This window comes from Marmota flaviventris, chromosome 1, assembly GCF_047511675.1.
Source record: "Marmota flaviventris isolate mMarFla1 chromosome 1, mMarFla1.hap1, whole genome shotgun sequence".
NCBI lineage: Eukaryota > Metazoa > Chordata > Mammalia > Rodentia > Sciuridae > Marmota > Marmota flaviventris.
In genome coordinates, this window is record NC_092498.1 from 207,775,589 (window position 1) to 207,799,959 (window position 24,371).

General features: G+C 40.1%; 1 protein-coding gene across 4 annotated transcripts in view; it reads left to right on the forward strand.

Moving 5' to 3' along the window:
• Positions 1–24,371, forward strand: part of Brd4 (bromodomain containing 4) — an 83,017-nt gene that overhangs the window by 1,696 nt on the left and 56,950 nt on the right. The gene's annotated exons all lie outside the window — the stretch shown is intronic.

Sequence of the window (24,371 nt, forward strand, 5' to 3'; positions counted from 1 at the left end):
ATTTATGAATGTGTTTCCAATTTCAAGGCAATCTTGTATGCCACAGTCTGTTTTATGACTTTGACAATAATTTAATGAACATTCCTTTAGGTTTAATTTGGATAGGAGTTATCTTTTCACCAAGACATGGTAGGTAGCCAACCCCTTCCCCCCAAAAAAAACTTTGGGGAAAGGTAAACCTCTAAGATGATTTCCATTGATCAAATTGAGATGGAAAAGCCTAATCTGGAACTTCATACATTGCTGCTCTTATCCTCCATAACTCTTAACTTGGGTAGGCGTGGAAAGTGTCCAGAAGCTCAGGCTGGAGTAAAGTTGTCTATAAACCTCTTAAGATGATTTTAGATCGTTTCAACTGAAAGATTCCACCTCCTTGTAACTTCCCAGCATCTCATACATGTAGATTGCTGAAAATTAAAGGAATTTTGCATTCTGAGAAATTAGAACCATGAGAGTGGTTAAGGATAGTTTGGGGTTTCTATATTCCTAGCTTGGAGAACAACAAGGCAAAAAAAAAGAAGAAGAAAGGTTAGGCCTCTTTAGTAAAATTTCCACTAAATTATTGAATTGTTTAAAGGAATTTAGACTTTGTTTCCAAAAGTTACCTTTTTGAGCCAGTTTTTGTGATCTTTGTACTAAATTTACCTTTTTTTGGAGGTGGGGGAGAATGCAATATTTTCACATTACACAATTCAGGTTATTGAATGACTTGAGATCCACAGATTCTGGAGAGATTTGAAGTTTGTTTTTTAAGCAAAAACTGTTTGATGCCTCAGCAATTTGAATCCTGGGCTATTAAATGAGCTTCCTACAACCCACTGTCATGGTCTGTCAAGATTGTATGGATGTCAGTTATTTTGATTTCTAATTTTGATTAATCTTGTAAAGTAGACCATGTTGGTCTTAATAAAAGGAGAGAAAAGCTGCTACTAATGTTTCATAAATCTTTGTGTTTAGAAAAGACTGGACATTTACTAGGTGAATTGTGGGGGATTCCTTATTGATGCTAACATAAGACATGTTTGTAAAAACAAAGTGTCCTTAAGCTACTTAAAAAAAATAAATAAATTTGGGCTGGGATTGTGGCTCAGCGGTAGAGCACTGGCCTAGCATGGGCATGACCCGGGTTCGATTCTCAGCACCACATAAAAATAAAGGCATTGTGTTGTATCCAGCTACAAAAAGATATATTCTCTCTCAAAAAATAAATAAAGAAGTTCCATGAAGGCATAGTTTTTTGTTTATCATTCTTTCTGTTTGTTGTGTACTCAATGCTTAGAAGATGATCTTAAATTCTTGAGTGAATAAGCTAAGAGATAATTGAACAAGTATTTGGCATGTCCATATTACAAAATGCAAGTAATTCCTTTAAAAATATTGTTAGTGGACATAATTGATCAATAGTGACTAATAAGGAATATGAGCTTTAAAATAACATTGAGGTCCCTAGGTATTTCTGTAGACTTAATGTGAGCAGTGTGGCATGCAGTTGCTTTTATGTACTGACTATTGTACATTTCTCATTCGGCTATTTAATTATTTATTTGTTTGTTTTTGTTGTGGGAACAAACCCAGGGCCTCACACATCCTAGGAAAGCACTCAACTATAGAGTGAAGCCCTCCATTTAGCAATTTGAAATGTGTAATGAGTGAATTTGGATTGTAGTTCAACCCAGGCATGTATGGATAGAATTTCTTAATGTGAATCCCATGTTGTCACTAAAAACATGATCACTTAATATTAAAAAGAATGTGCGCTTTTTTTTTTATGATTTGTGGGTATGCAGTGAACTCATCTATATAATTAATAACTAGACTTTTACTGTGTGCAAGACAATGGTTTTGTATAATAACATTGTTTTGATAAGTATAGTTTTTTTTAAGTGTGTTCATCAACCAATGTTTATTGGATATCAATTATATGTAATTTGAGGATCACACTGTTATTGTAAAAAAATCCTTTCAGACATCTTTTTGTATGGGTTTTTCTTTTTTCTTTCTTTCTTTAGGTGGGGTACTGAGTATTGAATCCAGAGGTGCTTTACCACAGAGCTACATTAGAGCTGTGTCAGTCTCCCCTCCCCTCCCCTCCTCCCGCCCCCCACCCAGACAGGGTCTCAATTAAATTGTTGAGGGTCTGCAAAGTGGCACAGGCTGCCCTCAAACTTAAGATCTTCCTGCCTCAGCTTCTAGAGGGAGCAAATTTCGGGAAGGGATTACAGGCTTTGCCACTGAGTGCCTGGTTTCTTTCTGTGTTTTTAATAATGACTTTGAGATAATTCTCACACATGACAAAATTACGAGCACTTAGCATATTCACAGAATTGTGCATCCATCATTATAATCAATTTTAGGAGAGTTCCATCTCCCCTAAAAGAAACCCTATATCTGTGTAGCAGTCACTCCCCCTCAACCCTGGAAACCACTAATCTATAATTTTTTTTTTTAGATTTGCTTTTTTGGGGGATATTTTAGTAGTATGGATTCTTTCACTCAAAATGTTTTCAAAGGTTCGATATTTGTAGTGTGAATCAGTACTACATCCCTTTTTGATATTCCATTATATGGATGTAATACATTTTATTTCTATATATTAATCAGTGGTGGAATTTGGGTTGTTTCCACTTTTTGTTGTGAATGATACTGCTATAAATGTTTGTGCACAAGTATTTGTGTGACATGTATGAACTTTCTTGGAGCAGCTGTCTAGGAATGGAATTGTTTAGGTCACATAGTAATTGTGCTGAACCTTTTTAAGGATGGATGCACAGTGTCTTTAACTCATTCACTTTCTAGAGTTTTTAACAGAAGTGTCAAAAGCTTTATGGAATGCAGTGTAAACATTTAAATGAATGAGGAAATGGAAGTACAAGAAGGTCAGCATGTTGACATGTTGTACTGAGGTCTGCATGATTTGATCCTTATTTGATTTTAACTTGTCTGTGCTTACAGAACAATTTGAAATGCTGGCATATAAAATCAGTTTGGCTGAGCGCCATGGCGCACACCTGTAATCCCAGCAGCTCAGGAGACTGAGACAGGGGGATCTTGAGTTCAAAGCCAGCCTCAGCAACTTCAAGGCACTAAGCAACTCAGTGAGACCCTGTCTCTAATTGGGCTGGGAATGTGGCTCAGTGGTTGAGTGCCCTTCAGTTCAATCCTTGGTATCCCAAAAAATAAGTTAAAAAAATAATAAAACAGTTTGAAGGATGTACTCCAATCTTGACCAACTGCTGTTACAGTATAGATTGATTTTAATATTAATTTTTTTTTTTTTTTAAGTCTAAACAGGCTGCCTACCTTTTACTAAAATCACATCCATGGGTCTGGAGATATAGCTCAGTTGTTAGAGTGCTTGCCTCGCATTTACAAGGCCCTGGGTTCAATCCCCAGTACCCCCTCCCACCCAATACACAGACATACATCCATATGTATAAGTCATAAAATGTAGTTCATTCTGAAGAAATAGATGATGAGTTCAGTGTCAGGGTTAGGGGAAAGAGGCAGTCTATCCCATTCCTTTTTTGACGGTGCTGGGATGGAATCCTAGGCCTCACCCATGCTAGGCAAGCAACTTTGTCATGCTCCTGAGCTACATCCCCAATTGTACCCCCTTCCCCTCCTCTCAGTGGGGAACAGAGTCTTGCTAAATTGTCCAGGCTGACCTCTAACTTTGGATCCTCCTGCCACAGCATCCTTAATAGCTGGTATTACAGGTATGTGACTGAAGTTTTTAGCATTTTTTTCCCTACAAATGACAGTTGTGTAAAAAAAAAAAAATGTTATATGGGATTCTGAGAAGCAAAAGCGTTTTGGGCGCTTGATCTTTGTTCTTTCTCCTTTCTTGCCCCAAATTGGACTTTGTTTCCTCAAATCAAGTCTCTTAACCCTGGGATAGCAGTCCAGTATTACTTGAATGTGCTAGGGAGGGTGACTGTAAAGGACTTGAGTAGCTTCTGGGCATCTAGTCCAGTCTTACTTTTGCTGTCCTGTCCCTAAGACTCTGAAACCACCTTTCTGGCACAGTCAAACCCAGTTTGATTCCTGGCCATGTTGCCCGCCTGCTGTACAATCTTTAGTTTCTAATTCAACCCTCCTTGAGTTTCATTTGCGCACCTTTCCTATGAGGGTAAAATGAGGAACTTAAAGGGCACACAGCACTAATCTTGGCACCAGTGCAGTGCCCTCTCAAGGTTAGCTACTTCCTGTCATTGCCCAGGGTGAAGAATAGAATTGGGTATGGATTTGGTACATTCCTGTAATCCCAGCAAAATCGGGAGACTGAGGCAGGAGGATCACAAGTTCGAGGCCAGCCTCAGCTATTCAGCCAGGCCATAAGCAGCTTAGTGAGATCCTGTCTCAAAAGATTAAAAGGGTTGTTTTTTAGTTTGTCTTAGGTATGGGCTATTCTTTGATCTTTTCTTCGACATGTGTCGGCCTGTTTGATCCAATGTAGAAAGGCTGTGGGACCTCATGCTTCACCACCCTGGATTCAATCCCCGATACAAATAATTAAATAAATAGAAGCAGGAAGAAGATGCAAGGGATGAGAGTACAGCCATTGACAGTTAAGAATGTGTACTAGTGGATGTAAGGGTTGTTTCCAGCCACCAAAATCCTCCAGTGCCATGCCAAGGGTACTATGTCATCTTCTGAGAAAGTTGTGAGTGGAGAGCAGTGGAGGAGAGGATTTGAAAGGGGATTGCCTTTGTTTTATCTGATAATGAGGTAAATAATGGTGATAATGGGATCAGTGAAAATGAAGCAATTGAGGGCATCCACCCTGGGATGTATGTTGCACAGTTTGGAAAAATGATCCAGCAGAAGAAGGTGATCCACTGCATCTCCTGGCCTAAAATGTAACTTATCTACTTCATGAAAACCTAGTTATCTAAACAAAGGTGTTGGACAGGGATCCAGAGGTGCTGGTGAACTGAAGTTTTTCCAGAGATAGGCACAACATCTCTCCATACCTTCCTCACCTTCCTTGGCTTTGATTTAAATTATATTGAAATGTAGGCTTGGTAAAAGTATTCTCGTCCTCAGGAAGGCATGTGCCACCATGATCTCCTGAGAAGGGTTTCATATGGTGAACCAGGCAGCTAGATAGATGGGCCAGGGAAGTGGAGTTTCTGACTGGGAGACTGGGGGCCTGCTACTGGACTTTGAGTCTTTTGACCAGACCAGAAGAACCAGTTGATGCTAGTCACTATTACTAGGGCCTTCGGGATCCAGTTCCTTAAGGGATACCTTTTGTTTTTGTGAAATATAATTAGAAGTTTATATTTCTTTCAGAAGTTGGTCAGATAATCTGAGCATTAATTTAATAGAATTTGAATAAATGTTCCTATGTGTTCTGTTTCATTTGTGACATAAATTAAAACCTTTTTTTTTTTTTTTTTTTTTGTCTTAGGTATGGGCTGTTCTGTGATCTTTTCTTTGACTTGTGTTGGCCTGTTTGATCCAGTGTAGAAAGGCTGTGGGACCTCATGCTGTGGCAAGCAGGATTGGTTAGCCTTGGGTGGAACTGTATAAGAAAGGGAGAACTGTGAAATCCCCTGCCCAGCCCCACCCCTTTGTTCTTGACCTTCAGAAAGTTACATAATCTCATAAGCCTCAGTTCTCTTTTGTAAAATTGGGTCAGTATTCCTCAGCATTGACAGTGGACAAAGGTGGCATCATGTGAGTAAGATTCCTTGGGGTAGAAAAGGTGGAGATCAGGAATGCTTTCTGAAGGATTATGAGAACAGTTGTTCAGGCCTTTCCTATTTTGCAGTTGCCACACTCTGTCTTGATTTCAGCTGAAGGTTGAAATTCCTTTTTCTTTTTTTTTTTTCCTTTTCTTTTTTCCTCCTTTCTACAACTGCCCCACCCTTTGGCAGTATCAGGAGTTGAACTCAGGGGCACACACTATCACTGGGCCACATTTCCATCCCCACTTTGTTGTTGTTGTTTTGTTTTTGTTTCTAGTTGCTGTTTTGTCAAGAGACACTATAGCACACTGTGGAGTCAGTGCCAGGGGAGAGGTGTTGGGCTTGGTATTATGCAATTTCCAGAAATTACCAATTAGTAATTCCCCTGTCCTTGTGTAGGGCTGCTGTCCCTAGTTTTCCTGCTTCAGGGAATAATACATACATGCCTGTGGGCAGATTGACCTATGAGGTTATGTTGTTTGTGTAAGAGAATAAGAAGATGGTGTGTTTAATTTGGGCACTTTACACCTGAAACATTTTCCATGCAGTTTGAGGACACATGTTGTGTTCATTATTTTGAGGGTTGAAACCAGCTAGAATGTGGAACCTTTCAGTACAGCCTGAAAGTATAGGCAGCCACACTTTGACTAGGGCAGACCTCACCTGCTGTGTAGTTTTGGACTATCACCCACCTTTTATTTTTTTAATTGTTATTTTAACTGGGGCTTGAATGGGGTGCTCTCCCACTGAGCTACATTCCCAGTCCTTTTTTGTTTTGAAAAGAGTCTCCTTAAATTACAGAGGCTGGCTTCAAACAACTTCTCCTGCTTCAGCCTCCCGAGTTGCTAGGATTATAAGGCATGCACCATGGCATGTGGTTCCAAGTCTGTTTCTTTCATTTAAAGTGTATTAAATAGGTATGAGTTCTTAAATAGGTATGAGTTCTAGAGAACTCGGACTGGAATCTGGGTTTTAAGGAAAAGTAATTCTTTGTATCTGGGTTTTTCAAATCAGGTCATACAGTGGATTTAATGGGTTGCAATCACTGTTTAGGGGAAAGAGAAATGTCAGTGAATGACACATTTCAAGTTTTAATTCATAAAATCTTTGTTCCATCTTATGTACATGATTACTATGGGTCATGTCAGGAATGTAAATGACATTTTTTTGTTGTTACTGTGTGGTGATTGTGAGTAGATTGGTTTGGTTTTTCTTCTTTTAAGCCCTTTGTATTCCATTTTTTAACATTCCACCTAAGAGTAGCTGTCTAATATGTTTTTTAGTAGCTGGTGAAATGCATAAGTCTTTTATTTTTTTCCTTGTGCCCACTGATTTCTAAAACCTTTGTTGGAGATGAGGAGGGGTTTGAGGAAGTATGTAGTGGTGAAGGTCTAGTTAGTGTTTTGAAATAATAAGTATAGTGTTGGGATGTAGCTCAGTGGCAAAGGGTCTGTCTTGCATTTGCAAAGCCCTGGGTTTGACCCCGCAGTTCTGAAAAAGACAAAAAAAAATGTTCTGTTAGAAAATGGCTGTTAGGTCTCTTTCAGAAATGTTACAGCAAAAGGAAATTTACTGGCAGATGTGACCAGGGAGTTTGAAGTCAGGCTCAGACACAGCTGAATCCAAGGGTTCAGATGATGGCTTCAGAACTTGTTCTTTCTCTGATATTCTGACTTAAGGTTAAGATTGCCCGGGGGCTGGGATTGTTGCTCAGTGGTAGAGTGCTTGCCTAGCATGCATGAGGCAACTGAGTTCGATCATTAGTACCACGTAAATGTAAAATAAAGATAATTTGTTCACCTGAAACTAAAATATATAAGAATGCCCATTCTTCCATTCTTATGGCAGAGGACTCAGGGTTGGATCGTTGCCCATCCCTGTCATGTACAGAATGGGAGTGCTGAACCATCTTGCCTCCAGTGTGGTACCTTTGACCAGTCTCTCATCCATTCACTCATCTCAAGTAGTAGTTCCAGCTGCATCTTGCTCATCATTATGAAGTATCCCAGATGGGATGCTTGTTCAGCATTCTACCCTGTACTGGAAGTAGAATGTAATCCCTAACTTGAAATTTTGAATGTCTGAACAATGGAAGCTCATTGTCCATACTTGGTCATAAACCAGAAGTCATTGAAATAGTTTTAGAATGAGTTGCTCATGAGAAGAGTAAAGTGAAGATGCTAAAGGATGTGTGTATCCCAACTAAATCTGTTGTTGGAAGAAGAAATGAAAGACATGGTTTATCTTATGTCAGGCACAGATGGAGCTGCTGTGGGAGCTCTGGCAGGAGTCAAGTCTCAAGAGTTACTTGGCCAGACACAGTGATATATATACCTGTTATCCCAGTGACTCAGGGGGCTGAAGCAGGAGGACTGAAATTTGAGGCCAGCCTAAGCAATTTAGTGAGACCCTGTCTCAAAAATAAAAGGGACTGGGGATGTGGCTCAGGGTAAAAAACCCAGTTCCAAAAAAAAAAAAAAAAAAGTCATTTATGTTGGCCGGTGGCCTCATTTGCCTTAATAGGGCTAAGTTTGTTAAGTTTGCCCTGAGGAAGCACAAAGGTTGAAAGCTTACAACATCAAAGAATTGAAGGAAAGTCCTGAATTAGAAGCCATGTTTGCACAAATGAAATTGTAATGGAAGACATTTCACCACAATAGATTCATCATCTCCCATGCCTGCAAAAGCTACAGTTGTAAAATTTGCTATTTGCTAAGGCTAAGTTGTTTCTGTACTCAAGTTCTTGTAGTCTGCTGCTTGGCATTCCTCTAGTATTACAAAAGGCCTACTCAGATTTCCATAATCAAAAACAGTGTTTAGCTCTACTATAGTAATCATTTCCCTCCAGCTCTCACCGTTGGAAATATTCAGTGTTCTTTAAGGGAGTAAAAATAAGTGAAACTCCTGTGGCCAAGAATGAGATGAGTCCTACTTCTCACTAGAACATCATCAGTTCTTGAGATGAGGTTGGAGAATGTAAAGGCGGCTGTGGATTCTTCTTTCCACAAAACTTGCCCATGTGTGTGAACATTGAACCGTACAGGCTATATAATAGATTTCTTGCATTTTATATTCCTAGGATAAGAAATTTATAATGGTATTAATGAAAAGACTCTTGATGGATTGTTTTTTGTTTTTGTTTTTTGTACTGGGGATTGAACTAAGCGGGACTTTACCACTGAGCTGCGGGTCTTTACCACTGAGCTGCAGCCCCAGATCGTTTATTTATTTTTTAAGTTTTGAGACAAGATCTTGCTAAACTGGTGAGACTGGCTTCAAATTTGTGATCTTCCTGCCTTGGCCTTCCAAGTTGCTGGGATTGCAAAAGCGTGCACCACTATGCCCAGCTCTTGATGGTTTTGAAGACTTTTACATGTATGCTGCTTTTGTAGACATCTACAAATTTATGACCCAAAATAGTGTGGAACATCCATTTGGGTTTGTTTTTGTAAAAATCCTAGAGGGTTTTTGTTGTTGTCATCGTCATGGTTTTTTGTTTGGTTGGTTGGTTTTGGTTTTTGTACCAGGGATTGAACCCAAGGGTGCTTAACAACTGAGCCACATCCCCAACCCTTAATTTTTTTTTTTTTTTTAAATTTATTTTGAGGCAGGGTCTCACTAAGTTGCTTACAGCCTCATTTAGTTGTTGAGGCTGGCTTCAAACCTGTGATCCTGCTGCCTCTGCCTCCTGAGCTGCTGAGATTATAGGCATGCACCACTACTCCCAGCCTACAGAGGGTTTTTACAAACTCAGCAAGTTACCTGTGTGTGAACAGTGCTGTCAACCTGTCCAGGATAGCTGTGTGTCCCCCACTTTTTCAGTTTGCACACTTTCTGAGGGATGAGCAATTTCAGAATAGGCAAATTGCAGTGTCTACAAATGAAGAAAGGTCTTTGTTCTGGGACTCTTCACTAAGCTGCTGCTGTTTCTTAAAACTGTCTCCAGGATTTTGTGTTTCTGGAGCCTTTACTGCAGAAGGTAACACTGTGGGCCCCTTACCAGCCTGATCATATATTTGGTGATATTGGATGTGGATAGACTTAGAAACTAAGATTTATGGCTGTGGTCCCTTACATGGCTTAGTGCCTGATTTTAGCTGTGGAACATTTGTTCAACTGTGCACTTGAACCTGCATGCTGAAGAAGACAGCTTGTGGGACAGTATCATTCTTAAGCATAACATGCTTATGCTTAGAAATATGGACACCAGGTGGTATGTGTAGATGCCACACTACTCTTCCTTCCCGCATCCCTGTCTGGTGAAAGGAATAGGAAATACAGTACAATAAACTAGAATAATTCATACTTCTATAATTGGGGTGGAGTTGAGTCAGAAGGTAGAAAACATGGCACCTATTGCAAACTTCACCCCTCCCCCATCTCTAAATTTTACAGATTAAATCTGTGTGCCCTAATGGATATTTTCCTGCATTCACTTACCATTGGTGTTAGCTTTAATTAATCCCATTTCACTACTCTGTTGAATTGCAGTTTTATTGTACAGGCATGACTTCTGTTAAGCAGAAATGAGATTGAGTTATGTGAAAGAATTTTGTTTTATAAAAGGTGGTGCTACCCATGTATTGGGTGTTTTCATGTTAATCTTCATAAAAAAAAAAAAAACTTGAATCTGAAGGCTTTCGGTTATTAAAAAAAAAAAAAAATGCTAAGCCTGGGTGCAGTGGCACACGCCTATAATCCCAGTGGCTCTAGAGGCTGAGGCAGGAGGAGAAGAGTTCAAAGCCAGCCTCAGCAAAAAGTAAGGCACCAAGCAACTCAGTGAGACCCTGTCTCTAAATAAAATACAAGATAGGGCTGGGGATGTGGCTCAGTGGTCAAGCGCTGCTGAATTCAATCCCTGGTCCTCCCCCCCCCCCCCCCCCCCGCGCGTGCACGCACACACACACACACACACACAAAAAAAAAAAAAAAACCCAAACTGCTAAGTAATATATTTATGTGTGCAACTCTTCACTTGTTTCCCTTTGACACTAGGAAACCATTGAAACTGACAGATTAGCTGTCTGGAAATAACACCACCTTCACATTCATCTATTTCGAGTTAATAACTCACATCTTTGTAATCTCAAAAAGGCAGTTTTGAATTACCAGTGTTGAAGCAGGTTCTCTGAAGGACTCCTTTGAGTTGCACCACATACTGCCTGCAGCTTACTCATCCTTGATATCGTCTCACAAGAACATATTTTTCTGTTTTTGCTCTGGTAACCAATAAATTTCCTTTGTGTGAGAGCTCTTAACCCTCTCTGGCCTAAAGCTCTTTTCACTTGCCTTTCTGACCCCCCAATTTCCATTGTTCACTCTAAGGCAGTGCATATCTTTGCTCTCTGAAAAGTTCAGGACTTTAGCAAAACAGCTGCTGATGAATGGGCTTACCTGTAAAGTTCAGAACTATATTTTGACATCTTTTTTTTTTTTTCCTGTTACTTCCTGCATGCCTATTCTGAAATGGTGATTCGATTCCAGAGATCAGCTACTCTGATTTCTGTTCGTCATTAATGTTATCTGGAGCTGCAGTGTTGGTGCCTCTCCACTTCACAATATGCTGTCTTCCCAAGCTATAAGCTTGAGCCCACTGCTTTTGCTCACTCCATTTTAGTGAAGTTTAAGTAATTACTGGGTCCTGGTACTGAATTTGTGAGTTGCCATTTATTCCTTCAATCCTCAAAAAATCCATCTTATTAAAATTGGGGCAGTTGTATAATCTCCACTTCCTGATAAGGAAGGTTAGGGTTAGGGTTGGTTAGTAGCAGCACCTGGCTCCAGAGCCCATGAATTCCAGACTCCTGTGCTGCAAATTGTGGGAGGAGGGAATCCACCCTGTGTAACTTCACTGTCAGGAAACTCATGGTTTAGATTGTGCATAATATGCAAGAGATAACCTGAGAAATACTCTCTGAAAGGTACAGGCTGAGGAGGAAAGGAAACTTTTTTTTTCAGCTGAGTGTAGGAAAGGAGATTGGTAACCTATGGGCTGGCCCTTCAGTGTTCACCAGGGTGGCAGAAGAGCTGCATAACTAACTGGGCAGATCTCATTTTCAGCTAGTCAGGAAAAGCAGTGCCACCTTGCTGAGGAGTTTATTTTTTATTTTATTTTATTTGTTTAGTTGTGTCCAACCACAACTAAACAAATAAATGCCTTTATTTTATTTATTTATTTATTTTTATGTGGCACTGAGGATCGAACCCAGGGCCTTGCATGTGCTAGGCAAGCGCTCTACTGCTGAGCCATAACCCCAGCCCAACAAATATTTATTTTATTATTATTATTTTTTTTTTAGAGAGAGAATTTTTTTAATATTTTATTTTTTAGTTTTCGGTGGACACATCATCTTTATTTTTATGTGGTGCTGAGGATCGAACCCAGTGCCCCGCGCATGCCAGGCAAGCGTGTTACTGCTTGAGCCACATTCCCAGCCCAGGAGTTTATAAAGATATTCACTTACGTGAAATTTAACCACAATCTTGAAGTTTCCATTTCAAGCACCAGGCAGCTTTGATGTCCTTCATTTCCATGGTGGTGTTTTGCTTTGCTTTGTTTTACTCTAGTGGAAGCTGTGAGTAGAGAGGGGTTTTGGGGAAGTCTGTAAACTGGAGCATGTGTGTCCTTAATCCAGGTTCCCAGGCTTGTTAAAATTGAAGTATGACTCTGCAACTTGTACACTCAGAAAAATAAGAAATTATATCCCATCTGATTCAAATGTATATATGTCAAAGTCATTGTACTGTCATGTATAACTAATTAAAACAAAAAAAAAATTTAAAAATTGAAGTATGAGCTAGGTGCTTCTTGGGATTTTAGGGAACCTCTCACTCTTGAAGCACTGCTTATTGTAGGATGGTATTAAATTCTAGACTGTGGATGCTTTTTTATCATTTAGGGACTCTTACTCAAAAATAATTTCCTGCCAGGCACATGCCTGTAATTCCAGCTATTTGGGAGGCTAAGGCAGGAGGGTAGCAAGTTCCAGACCAGCCTGACTGGGTAATTGTGAAACCCTATCTCTAAAAAGAAAAGAAAGAATTGGGGATGTGGCTCAGTGGTAGAGCAAGGTTGTCTAGCATGCACAAGTCCCTGGGTTTGATTTCCCCCAGCACTACAAAAAAATAGACAAAAACTTGAATCTTGATGTGGGAGATGGGCATATCCCTCTTTCCCCTATAGAAGCTTGGAAATGAAGTCCTAGGCTTGAGAAAAATTCAAGCCCCTGGGAGGGTAAGAACACTGTATTTGCCCTCATCAGTGGAAGGGTTTTTCTTTTCAAAACTATTGTCCTGGAATGAATGTTAATTATCTAGATAAGGATCATGCCCTCTAGTTCTTTTGTTCTTGGAGAAAGTCCCCCCCCCCTCTGGAATTTGCTTTATATGACATCTTTCATTTCATACCTGTCCTCCCATTTTGTAAGCAGAGCTTGGAAGCAAGACTGACCCCTTTTGGTGCATTATCTTTTTTTTTTTTTTAAATAATGAGATTTTTTCTTTTTTATATATTTATTTTTTATTTGTACATAATACCTTTATTTTGTTTGTTTATTTTTATGTGGTGCTGAGTGTCGAACCCAGGACCTCACATGTGCTTGGTGAGTGCTTTACCACTGAACCACAACACAACCCTAGCCCCTTGGTGTGTTATCTTTATGTGTGGAAAATGTGAACAAAGGTTCAAGTGAGGACACAAGATTGAGCTATGATTCTGGAAGGTGCCAATGTTGGGTCCAAGTGGAGTGAATCAACTCAAGATGATTTAAAAGTTATATTACCTGATAGTTTAGGCAGGATGGCTCCTGAGCTCCCATAGCAAATTCTAAAATTTGACCTGTGTATCACTTCCTGTCCTTTATCATGGAGTTTTTCTAGTGAGCACTTGTTCTTTCTTGTCATTTAGCAATTTGTGCTAAGTGACAGGGACCATCCAGTATTGGATGTCAGCTATAAGCAGGGTGGATAAATCATGCCTTCCTGCAGAACTCATTTGTTAATGGACTGCAGGGCAGACTGTGCCTCTTTTTTTACTTAATTTTACTCCATGATCATAGGTTTATGAAATGTAAATATTTTAGAGTTGTTAGTAAATCATGACACTCACTTTTATTAAATTTGGGTGTTTATTGAACACTTTTATGTAGCTTCTCCTTTGACCCTTAGACAAGCCCTGTGAGGAGTTGAGGAGTCTCAGATAAAGCCATTGTGTATGTGTGTGTGTGTGGAGTGGGGGGTTGTTGTCAAGATATGTTAACATAAGCTGGATGTGATGGTTTGCAGCTGTAATCTAGCTAGTAAGGCGACTGAGGCAGGAGGCTCTAAAGTTTGAGACTAGCCTGGCAACTTAAGGGAGACCCTATCGAAAAAAGAAAGGACTGAGGGTACAACACAGTAGTAGAGTCCTTGCCTAGCATGTGCAAGGACCTGGGTTCAATCTCTAGTATTTCACACAAAAATCTACCACTTTTACAGGTTTCGGCATAAAACATGTTAACTGTATGCACATGGTTGTGCGGTAGATGTTCTTAAAAATTTTTTTATCTTGCAAAACTCAAAGAATAATCGTTGAACAACTCCATTTTCCTTTTCTCAACAAATCATGTGTGACAATTACCTGTCTAATTTTTGTTTCTGTGAGTTGACTACTCTAGATGTCATATAAGTGAAATCAGACAGCAATTGTTTTTTGTGACTGGCATTTCACTTAGCATAATGTTTTCCAGATTGATTGTGGTTGTAGTATGTGTCAAAATTTCATTCCTTTTAAAAGTTGAATAATACTCAGTTGTATGGATATGCCGCATTTCATCTCCTGCTGATGGATACTTGAGTTTCTTCCACCTCTTCTTGGCTGTTGTGAATAATGCTGCATGAATTTGGGTGTGTAAATAACCACTTGTCTTGTTATTCACACATACTTTTTCACTTTGTGAACCCAGGCTAGAACTCGGAAGACTGCTAGCCCCCACAAACCTCCCTGGATACTGCTTATACACTGAAACTGATTTGGAGTTGGGAAATTTGGGGGGGGGTAGCTGTGAAAAGTGGACCCAAGGCCAATGGAGATGGTTCAAGCAGTGGTATCACATGTCTAGCCAGTTGTCTTTCAGAGCAGTCTAAGAAAAATCAGAGGCCTGTTAAAGGTGGATTACGCTCTACCCCTTCTTTACTTACCAGGATCTTCTAAGTTACCTCACCCATTCACATAGCAGGTAGTTTGAATTATGTCTTGATTTCAGCTTACTCATCTAGAAATGACTCACAGAATCAAGGTAGCTTAATGTTGCTCTATGCATTGCCTCAAAATGTATCCAGAGAGCTTAATTTCTGAAATGCTTTAAGCCCAGGGTCCCTTTTGACTCATGATCAGATATCAGAGGGAGAGGCAAACCTCTAGTGATGCCTGTGATGGCAGGCTCACTCTGTGTTTTGTGACTTATGCCTGGACAACTTGTATTACTTTCTACTCTTCTTCCATCCAGTGATTCTTGAGTATTGAACATTAGTCCTTGTAAGTTGGAGATTGATTACCATATTATATAATCTGCTTCCCCCAGAAAATCTGGTTCATTCTTATAGATAAGATGGTTTATTCATCAGTTCATGAGTACTTTGATGGTTCTACTTTTTTGCTCCTAGGAATGTTCACGTTTTTGTGTAAAAATATGTTTCCTTTCTCTTGGGTATATACTTAGAAGTACAGGTGAGTTCTGGATCATACAGTACTTTTGTTTAGGTACCTTTTGAAGAACTGCCACACTGTTTTCTTGGATGGCTACCTGATTTTACATTCCCACCAGCTGTGTATGAGGTTCTAATTTCTTTGCATTTTTACAGTACTTGTTATTTCCTTTTTTTATTACAGCACAAATTTATTTTAAACTCACCAGAAAGATACTGAGGATTAAACCCAAGGGCCCTCAACTATAGAACTACATCTCCAACACTTTTTACTTTTTATTTTGGGGCAGAGTCTTGCTAAGTTGTTGAGACTGACTGCTAACTTGTGATCCTCCTGCCGTAGTGTCCTTAAAAATTGAGATTACAGAGGACACACCATACCAGACTTCTGCTTCATAACTCTTCCCTCATCACTCTGAGCAGCAATTTAATAAAAAGTGTTTACGTTTTCAGATTCTTGGAGACTATACTTTCTTCAAGTGAGTCTTATTATGTGACCAATTACAAGGTTGTCCTTGGTGCAGACCTGAATGCATGGTGTGATTAAAATGCTGTTTGTTTGTTGACCACACTGGGGATTGAGCCCAGGGATGCTCTACCACTGAACTTTACCACCAGCCCTTTTTATTGTTGAGACAGTGTCTTGCTAAGTTGTAGAGGTTGACCTTGAATTTGAGATCCTCCTGTCTAACCCTCTCAAGTAGCTGGGATAACAGGTGTGGGCCTCTGTTAAATTTGGGGGTGGGACGGCCAGTACCAGGGATTGAAGGGGGGGCACTCAACCACTGAGGATGCAGCTTGCCTCAGCCTCCTGACTGCTGGGATTACAGGTGTGCACTAAGGTGCCCGGCTTAAGGTGTTAAAGTCTGTATCATCAGGCTTATTCCTATGTACTTTTATTCAAATAGTATTTAAATTGCTCTTTTAGTAGTTCAGTACTGAGATTTTGGGTCAAGGATTCCAGTTCATATTTCTTGGTCGTTTTACAAGCACACATGCATACCTGTGGCTACCCATTTTCTCATTGAGCTTGTGCTGAACAACTTCCAGTTGACAGCTTCATCTGGAAGATGAAGACTTATTCATTAGGGATCTTCTGCAGGTGATACCTCACAGGTTTGGCCTATGAAGCCACTCTTTTTATCATTTAACCATCATTGGCTTTTTTTTTTTGTTGTTTTTCTGAAAGAAGTGGGATAGTGTTGGATTTCATGATTAGTTGAATTAACCTGTTTCTCTGATGTGTTTGGGAGCTCAGTGCAAATGGAATAGACTGCCTAAGAGGTAAGCAATGAGTACCATGTGACCAATTACAAGGTTGTCCTTGGTGCAGACCTGAATGCATGGTGTGATTAAACTGAGAACAGTTGCTCACTGGAATTTTGGTAGTCATCTGGAACAAGCTGCTTAGCCTCCAGGCCTGTTTTCCTATGCATAAAAAATAGGGTAACAAGCACTCCACCTAAAAGATTATGGAGGGTCCTACATTTGGGACCAAGTTCTGTTTGGCACAAATGGAAGTCGAGTATAGCAGAGAACATTGTACCTACCAACCCTAAATGCTCAGATTTCCTAGAGATGCTATGAGACTTAGTTGTAGGTGATTGTTTGGTTTGCATTTCAAGTTGGAATGACTGATCTGTAACTCCCATTGTGAGATTTAGTATGACCAGCACAGTCATCTTTGTTTCCTTTGTATTCCTTTCCCTGCTATTTACTTGTCATCTTGAATTTTAGTTCACCAGCCTTTTATTATTTTCTCTCAGTCCATATACTTCTAAATAATACATTGCTTATAGTTTGTTTGTGCTTGAGCTTAATAGCAATGGTGTTCACCATTTTCAGACTTTGACTATTTCCTTGGTTAACAGCAAGTCCCATTTTCCCAGTGTGGAACACCTGTAAGACTTTAAATTGAGCCACAAATATACTACTTATATAACTTGAAATACTGTTTTTGAGTTCTTTTCTGGTGAGAAAATGGGCAGATTATTTGAAAAATGTATTTTATATATACAAAAATGTATATAAAGTCTGTATAAGCTCTAGATTATGATTTCCCACCTTTTTAATGAATCTTTGTCAGTTTCATTGAAATAGTCACAGAATTTAAAACTTGGGACTTAAGGGGTTAATGATTAAACTATGTTGCAGCAGGTATAACTCATTCATCTTTAGTGAAGTGTGAATGTGGCGCCATTTATTCATTCTTGTATTGGTGGACATTTAGGTCATTAGAGTTCTTTTTTTTCCCTTGGGCAGTACTGGGATTGAACCCAGGACTTGCACATGGTAGGCAAGTGCCCTACCATTGAGCTGCATTCCCATCCCTTAGAGTTGTTCATTTTAAAGGGTGAAAGAAACACTGTTGAGCATTCTGCATGCATGCATATGAGATGTGCAAGTTTCTTGCATCCCAGGAAAAGAATTGCAAGGCCATCAGGGATAATCACAGTGTCAAATTATTTTCAAAAACAGTCGCAGCAGTTCACCTTCCCACATCCCAAAATGTTAAACCATATTTTTGCTGTAATTAAATTAATGGACTTATTTTTTTGTAGTCTTGATCATACACAGTGTCATTGTAACCTGAGTTATAGATTAATGACACTGAGTGTTCCTCCCTTTCTTCCCTCACTCTGGTACTGGAGGTTGAACCCAGGGGTGCTTTACCATTGAGGTACATTCCCAGCCCGATTGATTGATTGATTGGGGCATGGTCTCAACTAAGTTGCCCAGGCTGGCCTGGAACTGGCAATCTTCTTGCCTCAACCTCCCATGTAGTGGTAGTATAGGCATGTACCAGTCTGGCTGAGCATCCCTTGTATTTATTCATTGTTTGTGTTTACAATGTCTGTACTAGTCTTTTGTTTATTTTCTTTCAGATTGTATATCTTTTTTAAAGAATTGATTTGTAGTTCTTTATAGGATCTGAGTACCAGATCATTGTGGATTATATATTTAGCAAATATTTAGTTTGATGGCCCCCCCAATAATATCTTTTGATGTACGGAAGATCTTAATTTTAATGTGCCCGAATTTATGAATCCTCCTTTTGTGGTTGAAGGGAAGAACATTACCCTGAAGTCAAATATATTCTCTATACTAAATGTTGTAAGGTTTTGCCTATCCAGTTTGTTATGCCCTTGATCCATCCAAAAATGATCTTGGAGTGGGAGTATAGGGTGAGGAGTCATGTAGATTCTGAATCTTATGGATTCTGTGATCTCAGATAGAGAACTGATTTATTCTAGTTTCCCCTTCCTCGGCTGTAAAACTGAGATCCTAGACCCTACCATGTGCAAGGTTCTCATGAGATTGGAACATAACATACAAACACATTGAGTCTCATGCCTCATAAGCATTCAGTAATTGCTTTTTGGTCTGAGTCCAGCAGTGTTCCCTAAGCATGTGGACACTCAGGGAAAGTTGGCACTTGGAAAATTGCTCCTAGCATATTGCCTGCCAACTACTACAGGCATTATGGCCAGCCTGGGTTTGGCTGCTCAGCAAATTCCGTGGCAGGGCAGTAGCAGCCTGGAGAATGTATAGCTATGTACAGAGCCTTCCCAGGGCACATACAGGTGCTAAGTCCATTCTAGAGCTGAGTTCATTTGGTATGAAATGAAATATATTTTAGAAATGAAATAATAATAAGAGCATGTTTTAACTGCTTGCTGTGTCCCTAGTGCAGTCACAAGGCTGAGTCCAGACACTGCTTAACTTATTAGCCTCTTAGCATTTGTGAGGAGCCTTAAGGTATTGAGTGGAGCATAGCTTTCTGAGGTGGAAATGCTTTAGTGACTACAGTTGATGGCACAGTGTAAGTTCTTGTGGGCAAACAAACAGATGGCTGGGGATCTGGAGGTTGTCTGGCATTTTGTGTTGCAGGGTGTCTTCTCTGGATGACTTGTGAAAGGATAGGATGGGTTGGGATTGTGTGGTAGGTTTAAAGATGGTGGCGATCAGAGATGCTTTGAATTTGTCCTCTGGAGGAGAGTAATGACCATGAAGCATGGGTGGTCATTTCTTTGCTATGAACTCTTTCAGTCCTACCCTTGATGGTCAAACATCAGAGTGAGGGCTGGGGATGTAGCTCAAGCGGTAGCGCGCTCGCCTGGCATGCGTGCGGCCCGGGTTCGACCCTCAGCACCACATACTAACAAAGATGTTGTGTCTGCCGGAAAAATAAAATAAATAAATATTTAAAAAAAAAAAAAAACATCAGAGTGAAAGCTTCCATTGTCCAAAGGACATTAACTTCAAGCATTGCCAGTGGAATCTATTGTGGTAGATATTCTTGTTGGCATCTAAGTCAAGGGCCTTGTCCTGTGTCTTTCACGGTGGGACTGTTGAGCTCGGCACATAATATAATTAGATGTCAAAGGCTCATTGATCTTTCTCTTCACCCTGTAATGATCGTACTTGAAAAACTGGAAACATCCCAGTATAAATAGCTGGGGAGTGGTTATATGCTCATGGGCTTTTCACATGGTAGTGGCTACAACATCACAGTTAAACGTCACATGCATTATTCCATCAAAAACAGAACATAAGACTGAGATGAATTTTGATTGCAAGTAATCCTGTGAACTGGGTGTGGGGATAGAGGTTATGGTGCCAGGGGGGCTTTATCCATAGCACTTTTTGTGTTGGGGGTGTGTACCTGGTGACCTAACCCAGGGGCGCTTTACCACTGAGCTTACATCCCCAGCCCTTTTATTTTGAGACAGAGTCTTGCTAAGTGGCTGAGGCTGGCCTTAAATTTACCATCCTTCTGTCTCAGTTTCCCAAGTCTCTGGAGTTACAGGCACGTCCAGCTCTCTTGTATTTTATTGTAATGACAGTTATGTTTTAATCACAGGGTCTTAGTTTACAGACTCAGGCAGAATTGTTTAATGCTGCTTTTTCCCTCTGAACTTGAAGATGTCCTGCTATTGAAGCCAGTAGGGAGTTTTGAATCTGGTGCCTTGTTGTCTCAGTTTCTTGTCCCTTCCCCATTGTTGCAGAGACAAATATCTTTACTAGTTTGAGATTTGATTAACATTTTAAAAATTGGACCAAGTTTCTCCAGGAAACATTAGTATGAAAAGCATTCTAAAGAGCAGCTTTGCTCTATCAGTACAATTGAGTTCTCTCAAAAGATTAACTGTACATTAAACTATAGCTGGGTATCAGCTTTCCCCTCCTCTGAGCTAGGAGTAGCTTCTCCAGCAGGTGTAAATGCAAGGTTCCGACAGCCTATTCCTGTACTTGCCCTAATGTACCTACAGGTCTCTCTCTCCCTCTCCTGCAAAACAGTACCCTCAAAACCATCCTGTGGTGGTGGGGAGGGGGGCTGTTATTGGTGATTTTGAATGAAGCTGCTGCTATAAAATGTTCTTTGTGGGAACACAGTTTCCTTTTTCTTGTGGTACTGAGGTTTGAAGTCAAGTACTCTACCACTGAGCTACATCCTTAGTCCTTATTTTTTATTTTGAGACAAGGCTCACTAAGTTGACCATGCTGTCCTTGAACTGGTGATTTTACTATCAGACTCTGGAGTAGGTGGAATTACAGATGTGTGCCACCATGCCCCAGCTATATGTGTCCCCCTCCCCCGCAACAGAAGACCTGTACATGGGATGGCTAGGTCATTAGAATAAGTGAATTTCAGCTTTATTAAAAAAAAAAAAAACCTATTAGACATTTATAGAGTGTATACGGCATTTTTCCTATCAGCAGTGGATGAGTTCTTCACTGGCTCTTTTGTAGGGGATTTGATGGGGGTGGGGGGATGGAGAGGCAGTGGTATCTCAATGTGTTTTTTTTTTTTTTTTTTTTTTTTGAGAGAGAGAGAATTTTTTAATATTTATTTTTTAGTTTTTAGCGGACACAACATCTTTATTTGTATGTGGTGCTGAGGATCGAACCTAGCACCGCACACATGCCAGGCGAGCGCGCTACTGCTTGAGCCACATCCCCAGCCCCTCTCAGTGTGTTTTAATTTGCATTTCTTAATAAGTAATCATTGAGCATCTTTTCAGGTGTCTATTGATCCTACGATTGATTATCTTCAAATCTTTAAAAAGTTTTTTTTTCTTGAGTTTGGGAGTTCTTTATATATTCTGAGTACTACTCCTTTGTCAGATAAGTAATTTTGGAGTGGTTTTTCTCTCTCAACCAACTATATTTGTGTTTTCTGGTTTTGTGTGTGCGACATATGTGCCGCTTGCCCCTCCTCCCTTTCCCTTTTGTGGTACTGGGGATTGAACTCATATACTCACACCTGCTGGACAAATACTACTAAGCTATATACTCCCAAGACTAGTGTGCACATCTTTTCATTTTGTCAACCGGTGATCCTTCCCCTACCCCACACATAGATTTTTAAACAAGCTCCCAAAGTGATTGTTCACTGAGGAGTGAGAGCAGGCTCTTTCTAAAGCAGCAGTTAACTCATGTTTTTTGCTTATGAGCCTTAAAAGGCCTGAATGGGCAGAAGCAGATGACTGCTTCCCATCCCACCCTGAAAAACAAATGAAAAGAATTTCCACACAGCTTCCCTAACACCTGTGGACTAAACCAAAATTATAACAAACTATTTCCAACAGTCACCTGCTTTCTGCCCATTCAGGCCTTTTAAGGCTCTTACGCAAAAAACATGAGTTATATTTTAATTCCTGTTTCCCAGAGTAATGGTGATTTTTTTGAAGCCTTGCTCTACGGAGGAGGAAGCAGAAACATTATGCTCCAGAGTTCACTTACATTGGAACTAAAAGAACTTTGGAAGTATGTTCCTGTTTTCATGTGCCTCTCAATGTGTTCAAATTTGAGAGTTCTTCCTGAGGCTGAGAATCATAAAACAAACTGGAAATTGTGTGAACCAGCTCTTTAGCTGAACTTGGCAACTAAGTCTGGATCCTGCCTCATGCTCTTTCATCCCATCCCCCACCCCCACCATAGACTCCAGTTGATTACTCTGCTGACTAGGCACCTTTATCACTGCAAAAGAATTGGGTAACTTTATACGAAAGTTGCAGAATTTCCCAGTAACCATAAGTCTGAATTATGGGAGAATTATTTTTAAAATGTACAGTAGGAGGGGGTGCTGTGTCCATTCATTGCTTATCAATCACCTTCTAACAGAGTGATAGGGCCTCTTACCTAAGAAAAGACATGGGTCACAAATAGGCAGCACTTGATCAGAACAGCCTCTCTTGCCCAATGCAAAAAGCTCTGCCTCTTTTGGAAGTAAGATGCCTTCCACTTGGCAGACAGATGTGATAGCTGAGTGTGTGTGCGCCCTAAGTGTCCACTTCTGCAAGTGATTGTGATGCTGCTATAATTGAGGATGGGCTGAATATTAATATAGCAGGTTGTTGCTATAAAGTTTAGGATATGACCTACAGGGATGACATCAGAATGTGCCTACAGTTATTGAGTTCTGGAATCCTAGTATATTATTAACCTGGGCTGTTTGGGGGATCTCATCATGTGTGTCCGATTTTCTTTCTTTAGTTCTTAGGTGGAGTTGGATTGATTATTTTACAAGTGATATGATTTTGCATTTTTCTGTGTAGCTGATTTTGTTGTTGGAAATAGAGTGTTATAATTTTGGTTTAGTCCACGGGTGTTAAGGAAGCTGTGTGGAAGTTCTTTTCATTTATTTTTCAGGGTGGAATGGGAAGAAAAGGGATGTGATCACAGCTTTTTACATGAAGAGTGCAAGGAAAGTGTGTTAACAGTTGTTTTCTTGAAAGCCGTTTGAGTTGACCACAGTCTTTTACAGATTTAGCCGAAGTCCAGGCCAAATATTCCAGCAGTATGTACAGTGTTTGTGTTTGTGAACATGTACCCATGTTTGTGTCCTCTCCAGAGTCCATGAGCAAGCCATTACTTAATAATGAATTCCAAATTGGGTTTTGAGTAACTGGGTCAAACATAGGACAGGCCAGAGGCACCTGTCTGGTGATTGTTTGCTGAGTTTTGGGCAGCTCGTCATATTGTGACTTTTAGTAGTACTCCCAACTAGGAACATGGTTAGTTATAATGGAGCTTCCTTTAACTTCCATTTCAGTTCATAGATGAGATTGTAGAAATGTCTGACATTGGAAATGTGAACACACACACAGGCTGCATTAGCAGCATCCCCACTCCTGCTGCTATGTCCTTGTATGCTACTGTACATTTCACCTAACTTTCTGATTCTTCCATCATTTTCTGTGGTGAGGGTTAGCCTCAAAGGAAACAAGACTCTCCTAGTTAGAGTCCACAACTGCATTCCTTTTGTGGATAAGTGTGGCATTCCCTACTAGACCGGAGCCCTATGCAAAGGCAGGTCTCTGAAAGAGACCCATTAGCTATGCAAGTATAAACTCCCTTGTACTTGCCCATTAGACAAAAGTATTGGGAGTATGTCAACCATTGATGAGTAAAAGACTTGAAAAATAATCAAAGCTGACCCCCTCCCAAACACACTTAATTTAAAAACTAAGTGAAGGCAAATTGGGGGTCCTCGGTCTTCCATATATTTTGTAGAATATTTATTATTTAGGAAGCAGTACATCTCCTGTTTTCTTAGTGACAGAAAGAGGAAAGCTCTTAAGAAGTTTAGACCTGCAGAAAGAACAGCTTGAAAAGTGTTTCAGTCTCTGGTCAGTAGAAAGCCCAGATCTCCCAAGTCCTTCTGACATTTGAGGGTGCTATAAAGAGAATTATACCTGCCCTGGCTGTCTTGCTTTGTCTTTTATCAAGATGGTGACACATATATAGCTGAGGGCTGCTCCTATTCTATATCTTGTGATCACCCGTTTTTAGTAGGGGGGGATACCTTTTCTCTGTGTGTGTGTGTGTAAAATTTAATTTATGTATGTGTTTATCTGCTAGAAAGTATGCTGACTGCTTTTTTTTTTTTTTTTTTTTTTAGTCCTTATGAAAATACAAGGTAGATATTACAACCCTTTCCCCCTTGGGTTGAGGTGCCTGCAGAGATCTGGCTGGTTCTCCTAGGGT